Source organism: Cavia porcellus, unplaced genomic scaffold (assembly GCF_034190915.1).
Source record: "Cavia porcellus strain 051 isolate PalLab524CR breed Dunkin Hartley unplaced genomic scaffold, mCavPor4.1 scaffold_30, whole genome shotgun sequence".
NCBI lineage: Eukaryota > Metazoa > Chordata > Mammalia > Rodentia > Caviidae > Cavia > Cavia porcellus.
Window position 1 is genome coordinate 35931613 of NW_026947513.1, and position 6442 is coordinate 35938054.

At 31.7% G+C, this 6442-nt stretch overlaps 1 non-coding gene across 1 annotated transcript; it reads left to right on the top strand.

Annotated features, from left to right (window-relative positions):
- The first annotated feature begins 438 nt into the window (after positions 1-438).
- Positions 439-544, top strand: LOC111757331 (U6 spliceosomal RNA). The gene has a single exon (XR_002791703.1). It is a non-coding gene; the product is annotated as a U6 spliceosomal RNA (small nuclear RNA).
- The last annotated feature ends 5898 nt before the right edge of the window (positions 545-6442 follow it).

A 6442-nucleotide genomic window follows, 5' to 3' on the forward strand; every position in this document is an offset into this window, starting at 1 on the left:
CTGTGTCAAGTCAAGAATAAAGTCTAATGAAAAGACTCACTACAAAGCTTTCCCATGATATATGTGTCATGTTTATTTATAAAATATTTCAAAATCTTAAAAATTTTAGGATTATAGCATAATCTTAACAAACACCATAGAATTTGAAGAAAAGAAAAAAGTTTTTTATTGACATGTAGCATTAGAAAAATAACATATTCTTCTCCATATCACCAACAAGGGGTGATATTTATGTGCAAAGAACAGGGATCCTTAAATATATAAACATATAAAAGAGAAATATCAATATCACATAAATAATAATGACTTTCATGTGATAGAAGTACATGCCTCTAGTGTAGCTAAAAAAGAGATGCAAACATGAAAGCTTGACATAGAAAAGTATCAGAGATCTTAAAAATTATTAAAAGAAACCAATGAGATTAAAAATTCCACTGAGTGCTTACTTTGGCAGCACATATAATAAAATTGGAATGATACAGAGAATATTAGAATGGGCCCTGTACAAGTATGACATGAAGTTCGTGAAGTGTTCCATATTTTTATATCCTCTTTCCTAATGGTCACTGGCAGGAAAACTGAGGCTCTGATACAAAAATAAAAAATAAAAAAATAAAAATAAAAATTCTATTGAAAGTATGTTCTGCAGAAGCAATCCATGTGAGGATGGTATATCTGACCTAAAGGATCATGAATGGTGATCAGTGAAAGGTATCTTCAAATCAAAAAGAGAACAAGAAAAATGGCTCCAATAGCTGCTACATGAGGCAGACTAATCAAAGATTATTTGGAATTAGGGAAAACTCAGAAGATAGGCAAAAGGGTATACAAAAGCTGTTTACCAAAGAAATAGCAAAAAACAATTTGACATACAAATAAATGTGACATGTAAAAGCCCCAAAAGCCACAATCAGAAAAGAAATATTCCAAGACACATCATGGTCAAAATGTCAGAAATTCAACACAAATACAGAATCTTAAAGGATTTTAGAGATAAACAAGAAGTCATTTACAAAGAAACATTTTAATTACAGCAGATATTTCAAATAAGCCTTAAAGCCAATTCCTGGTCAGAGAAACTTTTGTTCTGCTGGGCATGAAGTTATACAGTTATAATTCCAAGGCATAGAAGGCTAAGCCTAGAAGACAGCCGTGAGATTGAGGGCAACTTACCCTTCATGATGAGTATAAGTCCAGCATGAACTACAAAGCAAGACCTTGTCTCAAAAATGAAATCACTAATGGGAAAACAAAATTTAAAAAAAAAAATAGAAGAAAAAAGTCAACTAGGGCTTGGAACGAAGTGTTTTAAACCCTGAAAAAAAAAAAAAAAAAACAACTTGCAACTTATATTAATATATTCTGCACACATATTTTTTTTAAATGAGTGAAGTAAGATATTTTCATGATAAACAACCTAAAGAATTTCATGACCAAGAAAACAGCTTTCTGAAAAACACTCAAGGATATCCTAGAAAGAGGCAATGAATCTAACAGCAGTATAAGGTCTAATAGTAAGACTGTGCCAGGTAGGATTAGCAGTTATACAGAAGGAAAAGAAGGGGTAAGCAGGAGGGAAATAACACAGTGACAACAGTAAGGCAGTATCTGTCAGTTTCAACTATCAGTGTGTGTGGTCTCAAGTCTCCCATCCAAAATCATTGGCAAGGTGGATCAAAAAGCAAAATCCAATAGTGTCCTATATACAAGAAACTCATTTAACCTCCTTCACAGATTAAATATTAAATGATGGGAAACAATGTTCAATACAATGGAAACCTGAAAAGAAGAAGTAGCTATCCAGTTTGAGACAAAGTAAACTTTAAGACAAAGTAGATCAAAAGAGGCAAAAAGTGACAAATCACACTTATTAAAGAAATTTCAACAGGAAAATATAGCAATTATAAACACATACGCACCAAAGTTTCAACCAACATTATAAAACAAAACAAAAACAAATGTTATTACTTATCATAAAAGATCAGATAACTGTCACTAAAATATAATGGAGGACCTTAAAACATCACTTCCACAAATAAAAAATGCAACTACAAAAAAGTAACAACAAATACTAAGAGTTGAATTAAACTTTCATAGACTTAATAGACATCTACAGAGTGTTCCACTCAACAACAACAGAATATACATTCTTCCCATTAACATATGAAACTTTCTTAATAAACCATATAATAATAAACACATTTAATAAAATTCAAAGGAATCAAAATTTTACCATAACATCAGATCATTTTTCAAGAAAATTAGAAAAAAAAATGCAACTGCATGAAATTAAACAACACACCCACTTGAAAAATCAGTGTCATAGAAAAAATAGTAAGAAATATGACAGTTCCTAAAATGAAATGATAAAGCCAGAGAAACATACCAGAGCTTATGGGACACAACGAAAACTGTACCAAGAGGAAAGTGTGTAGATATAAATGTCCATGACAAAATCGAGCAAACTCTAATAAATTAAGGATGCAGCTCAAGGTCCTAGAAAATCAGAAACGATCTTCAGTGATGCTTAAGTTTACAAGCTTAATTTTCTCCATGATTCTTTTTGCAAGCCAAATTAGTTGTTAACTAAATCAAATTCAGTGATAAGGTTCAAAGTTGAGAAATGTGAAGAAAGTTGATTTTTCTCATGAGCAATTTGGTTTGCAACCAGAATTGTGGAAAGAATCAAATTCATGAACAGAGGTACCACTGTAAATAAGAGGTAATGCAAGGTGCAAATTATAGAGATCACAGCAAAAGTCCATGAAATGGAGACTAAAAAAAAGAAAAGATTTAATTAATTGAAGAGCTGCTTCTTTAAATTATAAACAAAATAAATAAAGTTTTATGAAAAACAAAGCCAGAAACTGTGATTAGAAATGCAAAAGATGAAATTACAAAAGACACCACCAAAATCCAAAAGATTATTAACAACTACATTACAAAACTGCACGCCAATATACCACCAAATTTAGAGGAAATTAATAATCTCCAAAATACACATGAATTAATTAACCTGTAACAAGACTTAAAAAGCTCAAATAAAATAATAATTGACAATGAACACGAAAGAGTAATAAACTTACCAAGAAAAATTCAGGCCACGGTGGATTCATTGCTGAATTTGACAAGAATTTCATAGAAGATCTAATCATAATACTCCTCAAACTCTTAAATAGAATGAAAAGGTGTATTCCCAAACTCATTGCCATCAGCTAAAATGACTCCAATTCTAAAACTGGACATATGTCCAACCAAACAAGAGAGTTAGAGATCAATCTGTCAGATGAAGATAGATGCAAATTTCCTCAACAAGGTACTAGCAAACAGAATGCAACAAGTCATCAAAATATCAAACAACATGACCAAAGTCCTTCATCCCAGGGATGCAAGGATAGTTAGTTCAACCCAGGCAAGTAGATAAATGTGTAATAAATGACATAAACAGAAGCAAAGACAAAAATCACAAGATCATTTTTCAAAGACATAGAAAAAGTCTTTTACAAAATGCACATACATTCCTGATAAAAACTCTAAAGAAAATGAATATAAAAGGACCTTATCCAAACCAGATAAAAACTATTTGCAATCAATGTACTTCCAACATCTTATTAAACAGGAAAAAAACTGAAAGTATTCCCTCTAAAATCAGAAACAAGACACGGGTATCTGCTGTCCTCACTTCTGTCAAAATAATTTTCAAAGCATTAGTCAGGCAACAGAAAAAATAAAAGAAGTAAGTATTTTGAAAGAAGAAATAAAATTTTCATTTTTTGAAGATGACATGATCCTCTATACATAAGACTCAAAAACTCCCATCCAAAGAATAAATAGCAAAATTCAGCAATGTAGCTGCTTAACAAATCAACACACAAAAATTAGTAGCATTTTTGTACCCTAATAACTGAAAAAAATTAAGTATCATTTTCAAAAACAAGGAAAATAGTATTTAGGAATTAATCTTACCCAGGAAGTAAAAGAACTCTATAAGAAAAATTATATCACACTAAAGAGGAAGATAAAAAAAGACATCAGAAAATGGAAAGATATTCCTTGTCCCCAGACTGAATAGGCAGAAAGAAGGTAGTTAAAATCAAAAGAGGCCCACAATAACAAAAGACCTCCTGGGTAGCAACAGCAAAGCAGAAGGTTTTACAATCTCACATCTGAAATTGTATTGCAAAGTTACAGAAATTAAAGAGCATAGTATTGGCAATAATGGAGGATCAGTGGAATAGTAGATGCAAAAATAAGAAAAAAGCCCATGCACATTAGCTATTTCATACAAGACAAAGGAACCAAGAGCATTCACTGGAGGAATGGCAGACTCTTAATAAATGGTTCGGGAAATTTGGGTATCCACATGCAGATGATTGGGTCTAGGGACAGGTATCTCATTATGTATTAAATAAAATAAAAATGGATCAGACATCTAAATGTTAAAACAGAAACATTGCTCTGTTGGAAGATAAAATAAGTAAAACTCCTGAAGGCAAAGACTTTCTGAACACAAGAGTAGTGGCACAAAAAAAGAAAACCGGGGATCAATAAATAGGATCTTATCAAATTTAAAACCTGCACAACAAAGCAAAGAACTAACTTAGTGAGGAGACAACCTACGGAATGGCAAAAAAATCATTATTGACAGCTGTTTTTTGGACAAGAGAATAAGGTCTCACACAAAGAATTAAAAAATAAAACAAAAAAGAGAAAAGAATCCTCCTAAGTAAAAAGGCCTAATCAATAAATGGGCAACTTAAATGGACTTCTAGGAAAAGAAAGTAAAAACAACCAAGAATTACATAAAAACATTCTACATTTCTGGCCATGAAAGAATGCAAATTAAACAATAGGAACATATTATCTTACTCCAGAAAGAAGGGCTACTGTCAAGAAATCAACTAATACTAATAATGACAAAGCAATCTTTAACATTTTGTTGGGTATATAAACTAGCACAACCACTATAGAAGTCAGCATGGAGAGTCTTCACAAATTAAAAGTGGAACTCTCATTTGATCCTGTTTTTCTACTCCTTGCAATCTTTCCAAAACAGATAAAATATCATCTTGGAGTGATATACATGCACCAATATTCATAGTAGCACAATATTAGTAGTAATATGCCTATTAACATATAAACGGATAAAGACAATGTGGTATTATAAAAGAATATTTTTCTGTCACACAGAAGAATAAAGTTGTGGTGTCTGTCAATAAATAGAGGCACATTGAGATTATAATATTAAGTGATAAAATTTAGACACACAAACTTAAATATTGCATACTTTTTCTTATAGGAGAAGCCAAAATGTAAATAATGAGCACAATAACAGAAACATAAGAGGAAATAAAGAAATGCTGTTTTGGTTAACAAGAAATGGGAATAGGGGAAGAGAAGAGAGGGAAAAGGACCTGAAAAATAATTGAAAGGAAAAAAAAAAAATAGAAGTAGAGATATTGCAAATGGGAAGGAGACCAGGATTTGGAAGGAGAAAGGAAAAACGGAAGGTGTAGGGGAAATATTAATTAGGATGTGTTATCTAAATGCACCAACTCCTCTCCATAGTAATTATGGTCTGCAAATATGTACTAAACAGCACATATTTTCTGTAGTGAGCATAGATTAATTTTATGGTTATAATCATAAGCATTAATTTTTAAGATTTATTCTTAGATAAAAAATTATAAACAAGAAATAACACTATGTCTGGAGCAAAAGGAAAATTAAAATTGTCTCATGCCTGTTTAATCTGCACATTCAGCTAATTACATTGAAGTTTTTATAGGTATGACATATTTTTAAGAAATTAAATTCCTATTATTAATTCTTTGTTCTTTCTATCATTAATAAATTCAGAAACTCAGTGTCATATATAAATACTGCTTTTGTTTAACTTCTAAGGTAATGGTCCCCTTTGTCATTTTTTACTTGTTATTACTTTTGAATAATTTCATTTTGACTACTTCATATTTTCATTATGACTGCTTCTTCTAACTTATCTTTATGTATTTCACTCCTGAGAGACACATTGCCAAATGAAATTCAAGGTGCTTAGGATAACAGACATACATATAAATTACAAGGATAACCAGAAAATGGTAATATTAAATTTGTGTGTAAAGAAGATGAACAGTGAAGTCGTGCAAATCTCTTCAAAATGAAATATGATACGTGGTATTTAAGGACTATGCAGTTCTCTAAGGCCCTGTATCACAAACAAGGGCCTGTGTGGTTCTTGCTGCTTCCTCCTCCTCCTCCACTGATGTGTCTCCTACACTAAGGGACCATCGCATTTGTTCATTCTGCTTTCCAAATCTCTTCTTTTGCTATCATTAGAACAGCTTCCAGTCAGTCCTTCTGCTGTCTTTTGCCTACACAACACTGCCTGGCTCCTACCTTGCAATTCTGATAGAAACCAATCTCTCTAGTGTCCAGGTTG